The following is a 10,847-nucleotide window of genomic DNA, read 5'->3' as shown; positions in this document are numbered from 1 at the left end:
CAAGACTGTTTCTTTGATTTGTTTTGTTTTGTATGATAAATGGTTTAAAGGAAAAGATTATTAAGAGCAAACATTTATATTCAAAAATTATTTTTAGAATTTTGGTATTATGAAGATTTCTTTGTACCATACAATTACCCTTTACTTAATAATAGGTGGTATTTTTCTATTTCTCTGATAGCAGTTATAAATATTGGTAAAAAAAAATATCTGTTTTCTATTGGCAGCTCAATCAACAAAATGTGGACATGTGCACTAAATACAAGAGGCGTCATAAATTTGTGCAAACTTCAAAAATAAATAAAGTAATGCAAAAAAAAATGTGGTTTGCAGGAATATTTTCAGAGAGCCTTTGGATATTCTCCCCTCGTTAAAAAATTATTTAAAAATGCCCGTTAGATAATGCTCACACATCAAAGTAAGATGGTTTATGCAAATCAGGGGTTACAAAACAATAACTTAACTCAGCACATTTTATTTTTAAGCAAAGGATGTTCAACATAACCGCCACCACAATGTACTAAGATTAATGTACTAAGCGTTTAATTATGTCTATTACAGCCGAGTGTAGAATGTCGGCGTCGACGATATAGACTACCCGTTGAATGTCACCTTTCAGTTCCACCAAAGTTGATGGAGAGTCCCGGTAGACACGAAACTTTAGGTATCCCCACAAACAAAAGTGAGCTGGAGTATAATGTTTGGCAATCATCAGGGCCGTTTAATCTTACATCATCAGTTTATCACTCGGTAAATGTGTGTGTTGGAGGACTTTCTTGATGAATCAAGCAATGTCAGAGAGTGCATCATCCTGCATTAAGGTGATGGCAGGTGACGTGCGGCTTTGCTACAAAGCAGGCACGACTTGGTTTTGCAAAAGTGTAAATACTTTTCTGCAATGACGGAACAAATTTTCGAACCATATACATTATAAAGTTCTTCAAAAAAAGAATGGGCCCAGAACGACGGATGCGGTGAAATCACATCAAAAAGGCGCACGCGGAGATTGAGTGGTTTAGTCGTGTATTCACGAGAATTTGATGTTTCCTGTTTTGCTTGTTGATGCTTGTTGCATACAATGAAAAGTGGACTTCATCTGCCCACATGATGTTTAGCAACCATTGTGGGTCACGTTCCATTTGTGCAAGCACCCAAGTTTCCATGTTGTCTTTCATTGAAATCTGCTGGCAATAATTGATGGAAATGCTTGTATCTTGTGCGGATGTAGTTTTAAAATTTTTTGCAGAATTCATGGGATTGACATTTCCGGAATCCCCGTTACTCTGCTAGCTTCATGTGCACTACTATTTCTCATTGGTATCTCAGCTGAAAATTTCCATTGTACAACAGGAATGCGGTTCGCACGGACGGATGGTCAGCCACTTCGTAGACGATCTTCCAAACTCTGTTTCCTCAAAACAGCGTTCTAATTTCAGTATCCTATTCGGTGAAATAATGCTTTTATTCGCCTTGATTCTTTTCACTGTACAGAACAATCGCAATGCTTTAGTTATGAATTTACCTTTCTTAAAGAAAAATTTAATCACTAATGCTTAATTTGGTAATGACAGCATGCCGCTGGCATCGACTGACGGATTCGTTTCCAGCCTTGTGTGTTATAGCTATCCTGACTTGCATAAACTGACTCGGTTTGACGTGTGAGTGCCATCTATCGGTTTTTTTAATCGTTTAATTTAAAAAATCAAAGATTTTTTGATTATATTTCCACAAACTATAATTTTTTCGAACATTACTTCTTTTGAAGTTTTCGTTTATAAACTTTAAGTTGCAGTTGTATATTTAGTAGTGTAAAGTTATTATATATCAGATATTTTGGTAACTCCAGCTGATGAAATAGTGATATATTTTATTTATATTTTAGCTGTCATCAGAAAATGGGAAAGATAAAAAAATTTTTAATTTTTCTTAATTTGTTAAAAAATTTTCATCATAAACGTTTATTCTTACCCTCCTGAATTTTTTTTTGGAGCTGCTATTTTGAACTTACATTTAATTTGCAAGTATTTAATGAAAAGACTTTTATATCTCTTTTTATATAATTAGATCCTAGTTAGAATAATTAACCTTCAGAAAATCGCTATTAAATTATTTAATTAAAACCAGTAATTGCTATTTTAATGCATTCTCTCATCTGCCAAGAATATTCTGCAAAAGTTGTCTGTGTTCCTGTAACTGAAGAAACAGATTTATAAATAATAGAATATGATTTTTCTATTTGTAATTTTTATTTCTGATTATATTTGTATAATTCTGTGAAATTTTAATGGGTTTAAAGCATAATGTTTATTTGTTCACAATTGCAAAAGCTCATTATTTTATAAATTTCTTTCATTATTAATAAACTGTACATTGAAATTGATAGTATTTTGAGTGCAATTATGAAGCATTTATAATGGTATGCATTTCAGATTTATGTTTATACCTGCTCAGTATTTTCCATTTTTGGAATCTTCTTGTTCTTTCAAGTATTTTACTTTTTTTTTCTTTCGTGTTATAATTTTTAACATTTTCCTTAGTACATTTTTCATGTGATAACTTATATAGAATTCCATACTTCTTTTTTTTTTTTTAAGTTCAGTTTTTTTATTTGAAAAATTTATTTATGTTTGCACCTGTTTAAAACAGCACATCTTCATTTGCATGGATCTTATAAATTATATTGCTAAGAAATTTGTAAAAGAATGGCATTTTCAAAATTTGAATGTAGTGTAATTAAACTGTAACTGTCTTCCTTATAATGTATTCGCATGGAATTGCATTCTTTTATACATACACCTGGTTTGCATGTATGGTAATTAGCAATATTTGTTAACTGAATAAATAATAAGATTTTGTCCCGTTCCATTTTAATGAATTGCTCAACATGTTTAAATAGATATTTATAGATTCAATTGAATGTCATCCTTAATCTAGAATTACAAGATGTGCCTTTGCAATAAGCCTTGGCTAAAAATTATAAATCCGACAGTACTTAGGTGACAATCTTGCTGTAATATTGCTCAGTAATGTATCATAAATGCCTTTGGTGCTCTAAGATTGGTACATTTTTGTTTCAGTTTTTCAGATACTTGACTATTTGTATAAATGAATTAAATGTATTTATAATTGTATCAAAGTTGTATCTAACATTGTTCTTCCAAATATTTCTTTCTTTAGTTATGTGTCATGTTTTGGACAATCAAATGATAGTTTTTGTTTTATGTTGTATGGTGCTAGATCTTAAGTTTCATAATTTAAATTTTACCTAAATCTTTTATCCAAATAAACAGTATAAACCTGCTATAATATCATAAATGTGACACTCAAAAATTAGTACAACATCTAAAAACATTAGGAATTAGCTGTATAATTTCCTGCTTTGGAAGATTAATATGAAAAATTAGAAATATGGGATTTGTGTTTACAATTCTTGTGTCTTTTTAAACATAGATGACAAACAACAAAATAACCTGATGCTAATTTTAGAATTGACATTTTATTTTCTATTCTAAAAAATGACAGTGTATGTTCTTTATTTATTTTTTTCTATTAGTGTACTGTTTTTATATCATAATACACAAATGTTTTACTATTTTCCTTTTGTACTTTTTTGACAATACATAATGCTATTATTAATTGAATTTTTAATTATTAATTGAACTCATTATTTAATCGCCCAAGCTCATTTGTATGTTAGCAAAGAAGCTGTTAATATTAATGAGATTATTCCTAAAAACTATTGATTTTGAAAGCTCATACATACCCTCCCCCCTTTATCTCTCTTTCAAGATGTGATTATTTTATTTTTTTCACTGCCTTTGGTAATCCTTATTTATTTTTAGGTTTAGATTTATACAAATGTAAATCTTTTTTTTTTTCTAACTAATAAGATTACATACATCCTTGGTTGCTGTTTTTATTTATTTGTGATATATATTACAGGGTATTGCTAAAAGTTTTAAATCAGAATTATCTGGTAATTAAGTAATTTCAGCTTTCTCTCATCCATAGGGATAAATGTTTTAGATATCTTCACATGATAAGTTAAATCCATTTTGTTATTTCATAACTAAAATTACATTTAGCATTTTATAAAAAGTTTGTATAAATTGGATGTGTAATTTTTATTTAGCATAATTTGAAAAATGCAGAAAGAGAATTTTCATCATATTTAATATTTTAATTTCCTTGATGAACTTTTTTTCAGTGATTTTTCCTCAAATATCAGTAACTGCCTGATTATACAGTTGAAATCCACTAAATCTAGGCAATAATCAATGCAGATCATCTTAATAAGATGGCATTTAAAAGTCCTTTGGTTATGGGGGGGGGCTCAGTGATAGATTCAACATGAATTGTAATAAATTCTGTTTACAAAACTGTATCTGTAGTTACTTTATGAAACACTCTGAATTCAATCAATTTTTTTTTAAGTATTTGATTCCTTGTGATAAGAAATGGGTTGTTCACAACAATAGAAATTGTAGAATTGCTACAAATGACACCCAAGACTTATATTCAGGAACAGAAGATTATGTTAATAGTTTTCTGGGAATAAAAAATAACTCTCTTGTTTCACAAACAAATGACCTGTGAGAAACACAATAGAGCAATATAATTAATGTTGTTGTTGTTTTTGATGGCACTTGCCATGGACAAGCCCGCTGATTCCGAATTCAGTGATTTTAAGCTGGAAAAGAGCATCTCTTGTTTTTAGTAGCGCCAACTAGGGCCAAGAATATGATTTTGCTACTCACGCATCACATTTGCTTGTAGTCCCTTTATACTGGGGGGCACATTCACACATCTCACAGATAGAACAGATGAAGAACAATCATGACCGAACTGGTACTCAAATCCATGACACCCAGATCATGGGGAAGACGCCGGCAATATAATTAATGATAGAGATACTTATGAAAATCCACTGTATAAGACATTATTCAATAAGTCACATAAACTTTGTGGGAATGTTTTACAATCTACATGAGAATAGAATGTAGAAAAGGATATTTTCATTCTAATGGGTTTGCAGATTGTTTTTAAAAAAATAGAAGTCAGTTATTTTGTGGAATGGAATAACTCATTCAGAAATATACTACCCATTTTCATATATAATAAGGTTTTCATTCAATTATACAATAAAAATATATTTATGATATGTATTCTTCATTATTTTATCTTAGAGAGAAACTATCAATCCATAAATAAACAATGTGCAAAAACACCTATATAAATTTCCTGAATCTATAGAATAAAATATACATTGTATTTAGAGAGCGCTAATGCTGCTACAACTAAAACACAAATGAGCTTAACCAAATTAAAATTAGAAATAAATATTAAGTTAACAGCCAAAGAATCAAAAAAAGATTAAATGAATCTGGCCCAAAGACTTTCTCAAGGATCACCCTCAGGCAAGGATTCAAACCAGGGATTTTTTTCTGTGAGGGGTCTGACTCCCAATAAATAATATCATTAGGATCCTAATGATATTATTAATTGTTACCCAAAAGATTTAGTTTTAACTCAAACAAACGAAAATCAACTTAAAGCTAATTATTTAGATTTAAATATAGAAATTGATAATGGAAAAACTTTGATAGGTATTTATGATAAAAGGGATGAATTTAACTTTAAAATAATTAAATTTAGTAACTACCATTCTAATTTAAACTCTAAAATTTTCAAAAATTTGATATTTTCACAATTTAACAGGATTAAAAAAATTTGCAATAATAAAAGTTCTTATATTTTAGCAACAAACAATCTCATTAAAAACTTAACTACTGACGAATTTCCCAAAGACTTTTGCAATATAGAAGTTTTGATAAGAGAGGGTCTGTTTGATTTCTGACTTCCTCCAGTTTGTTAGCTTTGAGTTTTAACTCAATAGATGGCGCCTCAATTTTGTTGACGATGCATTATGACGAAACGTGGTAGGCGTATATAGCTTTAAACGCGGATAAATTAAGTTTAACGAAGTGCATTTACAATAGCAAGTTTTTACCTCAAGTAGTTTTCTTCAGAATTGTACTTTCAATTTGTAAGTTTTTTGGCTTTTGTTTATATTATTTTGGTTCTATTTTCATGTATTTTGTGATTTGCTGTGGTCTTATTTGAATTGTTTTTTGCAAATGTTTTTACTTGTTTTAATCTTGTGATACTAATTTTATCTCCAAAACCTCAATTTTCTGGGATTTTCGGGTCACGAGGGGTCAGTTTGTTGGACGAAAGTCAGACCCCTCACAGAAAAAATCCCTGGTTTGAATCCTTGCCTGAGGGTGACCCTTGAGAAAGTCTTCGGATCGGATTCAGTTAATCTTTTTTTTTTTATTCTTTGGCTGTTAACTTAATATTTATTTCTAATTTTAATTTATCTTAGAGAGACGATAGAGAACAGTTAAGTGGAACAGAAAATCTTTCACGATATTTGTCACTCGGCTTAAATAATTAAAAAGATGACTGAGATTTGCTGTCACATTTATATCCTCTTCACTAATAATCTTAACCCTACTTCACCATATTACCATTTATTTTATTTTGTTTATTTGCAAAATTTCTTTAATAGTAAAAGTTTTTATAAGGATTAATTCCAGATACATTTAGTTCATTTTTTTGCTGATAAAATATTAAAGTTTTGTAAGAGTTGAATGATGTTGCATATTAGATGAAAAAAAAATTATATATTAAAATATATATATATGAAAATATTTCTGAATGAGTTATTCCATTCCACAAAATAACTGACTTCTATTTTCTTTAAAAAATCTATTGAATAATGTCTTTATATAGTGGATTTTCATAAGCATTAATATGTATGTCTTAATTTTTCATGCGACTAACAAAATACTTATTCTTTTGTTCTAACATTGGTACAGCATAATCAGATCATGCTCTTATGCAGTAAATCAATCAATTATACAATAAAAATATATTTATGACATGTATTCTTTATTATTTTATCTTAGTTAAATAATATTTTAAGATTTGCATGATTAGTATTTTTAAATGTTCAGTTTACAGTATTGCTTCCCCTCCCCTTAAGTTTGGTTTTGTGAACCATTTGATTGTCCAGAAATTAAATAAAGTGTTTCCCCATTCAGAATTTTCTATATAATAATAATAATCGTTTAAAGTATCTAGATATGTGTCAGTGTTATAGACTGCAATAATTTAAATGTTTTTGCATTGTTTATAATAAATGAATTATATAACCCATTTCTATTTTGTAAATGATGAATACTGCCATTTTGCGATGTCTATTTATTAAAATGTTAAGTTATATGTAAATAAATGTGAGATTGTGTAATTATAGTTATTTTATATGCAAAAAAAAAGGCTTTTTAACTCTAAGGTGGTTAAGGTATATACAGTATTTTTGCTGATATTTGTTGTAATGTTTTTCATTTTCCTCCCTTTTGTACTATATTCATATAGAATCATAATTCATGATATATTCATTTTTATCCTCATTTCTTTTATTTTCATCCTTAAAAAACAAATCAGACACAAAAAAAATTTTAATCATAATATTTGTTGTATTATATGTAAGCTTGTGTAATTTATTGAATTGTATGTATATTCTGTAAAAATTATGTATGTGGTCCATTGAAAGCCATACAATATGTATAAAAATAAATCATTTAAAAAAATTTAGTATCTTGTTTCAGTCCCCCCCCCAAGTGCAAAATAATTTTGAAAGACATTTCAATGAAATTTTAATTAATATGTTAAAAATATCTACATGAGCTTTACACTGCCATGCAAACTTTGTTATAATGTAGTTCATAAAATTTTAAAAAATATATATATATAACAAGCAAGCTAGCTAAGTCTCTTGCTAAAGAAAGCTCCAATTGTTTCTTATTAGAAAATAAGGAACAGTTAAAAGTAGAAAAATTAGGTAAATGCATTAATCAATATGCCAGTTTTTTGGAACAAACATTACATTATTTCAGATATTTTTTTTTAACAATTCTTATATTTAATGTACGCATATTCGTCACAAAGCGCATAATCAATTATTTTCTTAATTGCTTAATTTTTTCTGATGTGGCAATAAAGAAGTTTCCAAAAATAAATTATCTGTACTTGTTTCTCTGTAAAAAGATTAAGCATTTATTTATATACAAATCTTAATCATAAACTCAAGCTTGATCTGATAACGATATTGAAATCTTAAATATGTATGCAGCATAACTTAAATTACCCAGTTTATTACAGGGAAAGAACAGAGGAGTAATAAAATTTTGCTATTGTATATGGGCAGATCAAGTGAAAATGGAAGTCATGTATTTTAAAACGAGTGCGGTGTAAACTGCAGACCCTGTTGTAGAATTGCCTTACCTTCGGTCATTGCACAGAACCTTATGGTATACGATGTGACTGGCCACGGTTACGTCCGGCAGGCAATCAATTATTTCATTTACTTTTTCTTCATGTTAGAGACTAAAGAAGAGCAGCGTGGTGTTATACGTTTTTAAATTGCAGAATGCGTTGGTGTTTGAGATGTGCATTAATGAATGAAGAAAGTGTATGGAGAACACTCACGGCCAATGATTCGTGTGCAGGACTGGCACAAACGTTTCCGCAAGGAATCGGAATCTTTGAATGATGATCCTCAACTGATCAAAATCACTTCGAAGCTTTGATACATTAAGTTGACCAGATTATCCACGCAAACAGTTGGAGACATCGTTGAGGAGGGTATAGGAGTGGGTGTGAGTTTCTTTCCTGCTCGTGATATCATTATGGATAAACTGCACAGAAAGTCCACACTATCTTACAGAGACAATCTGAAGTGGCTTCTCATAGAATTGTCCGCTCAGCATCTCATCTTCAATATCATGCTGAGGATAATAGCCTGGATAGAATTGAGGCAAGTGATGGATCTTGATACCATCCCTATTAACCAGAAAGCAAACGATGAAGCGAGGGCAAATTCAACGACTCACCGCACAAGAAGTCCAAGGTTTGGCTCAAAGTATAGGCAAAATTATGCAGACGTGTTTTTACTCTCTCGTTTATGACAGTATAGGGAAAATATTGTAATCGTCAAAAAATTTGAACTCGAGAATTTGGAGATTCACCATGTTTTAGACTTCCCAGAGTTTGAAGTACAAGTGAACTCGATAGTATAAAAACGTAATGAATTAACTTTATAAAATTTGACACACAAGTTTAACATCTAATCTTCTTAAACATCTAATACATTTTAACTTTTTAATGAAATCGGGAAGGACTGATCGTCTGTCATTTCCCCTGCATGTAAACGCAATGAATTAAATCAGCGAAATTCAGCATCTGATCTTCTGACTACATCTGTTATTCTCAGTCAAATTTTGTTTTCATTCGGTTAGAAATCAAGGTGTCTCACAATACCAATTCGAATTTCGGTTACTTTTATATTAATCGCATATTTGGCCAAAGATCACTTGATAGATTCAGTGAAAAAACTAGATTCGCATCAAAGATCAATATTTCGTAGCCATTTTTCTCCATTGCCATGCAAGACATTCACATTCTTACTTTTGGTCCCCTATTTTATTGAGGGAGAGATGGAAAAGACCCTTATTGGAGAGTGTATGCTAGAACACTCCTCTCGCTGGTTTCTATCAGGAAGTATCGCGTCTTATTAAGTTTCTGGATCGTGGTCAACGTTGATCAGAAGTGCATATTACCATGATTCATTTGCATGCAGAAATCAAAGCCAAGCAGCCTCCCTTGTTGTCCTCGGGAATGGTTTTGCTCTAAAACAATGAGCGGCCACATATGGTTACTCGTACCCTGAACAATTGAATGAAATGTTGGGGAATAGCGTTATGAAATCAAACATTTGCAGAGCCCAAACGTTTGGGAAGAAAGGGTGGTATAGATGTTCCGGTTGCCATGGGAACAAAATGTTAGTGCTTATATGTCACTTAAAAAAATGTGATGAAAGGACGAAAAAATACCACCATGCGATGTACTGTTTATACTTCCAAAGCCACTGATAGAGACTAAAGGAAAATAAAAAATAAAACTGTAATTCGGTTGCCACGTTTAACCGCTACATCTCTGACCAAATAGATCCGATTTTCACATCTGTTTAGTTTGTTGATAAGGCCATTGAAATGTATTCCCTTTTTAATTTGGACAATAAAATCATGGACACCATTGGAAGCTGGTCATAATCTCAGCTAAACAACATCTATGAATAAAATATATACCGCCTGGTGAAGAAGTGGGAGGTACTTACGGAATTGCGGTGATTGCGTTTAAAAATAAAATGTATCATTCCATTCCGTGGCTCCTACTCTATTCTCATTTGATCCGTCTTTATATTACAAAATTTTTAATTTAAAAGTTTAAATTGTTCGTCGTAAATCCTTCAATATATAGGAGTTTTTTTTTTTAATATATCATTTGAAAGGAATTAGCCCCTTAAAAAAATTTATTAGGAGTCGCTTACATATTGAAGATAGTGATATATCAAATTTTCTAGTAACATCTGTGATATCCAAAATAAATCCAATTAGATACGATTATATCGATATTTAAATTTTAGTAGTATTATTGTGTTTATATCAAATGATAATTGGGGCTATGAGAAAGATTTGGTTCAAAATTTGATGCAAATCTACAATTTGGGTGATAAAACCACATATTAAAACTATCTGTCAAATTTGAACTTGTATGTTACCTCGTCCACTTAAAAGGAAAGACAGAGAGATTAATTGCACCCAAAATTTCATAGAAATCTGCTTTCACATACAAGAATTCACTCATCGTATTTAGTATTTGAATAATGGTGTTCATAGACAAACAATTTCAAACTCTATAAATGGTTCTTCAAAATCTTGAGA

At 30.3% G+C, this 10,847-nt stretch overlaps 1 protein-coding gene across 1 annotated transcript in view; it reads left to right on the top strand.

Moving 5' to 3' along the window:
• Window positions 1-2,606: 2,606 nt before the first annotated feature.
• The window catches only part of LOC129959194 (uncharacterized), a 55,651-nt gene continuing 47,410 nt past the window's right edge, over window positions 2,607-10,847 (top strand). Inside the window, exon 1 of the mRNA XM_056072020.1 lies at window positions 2,607-6,046. The gene's annotated coding sequence lies outside the window, so the exon portion shown is untranslated. The remainder of the gene's footprint in view (window positions 6,047-10,847) is intronic.

The sequence above is a fragment of the Argiope bruennichi genome, chromosome 2 (assembly GCF_947563725.1).
Source record: "Argiope bruennichi chromosome 2, qqArgBrue1.1, whole genome shotgun sequence".
In the NCBI taxonomy this organism is placed as follows: domain Eukaryota; kingdom Metazoa; phylum Arthropoda; class Arachnida; order Araneae; family Araneidae; genus Argiope; species Argiope bruennichi.
This window is presented reverse-complemented; position numbering and strand designations above follow the sequence as displayed.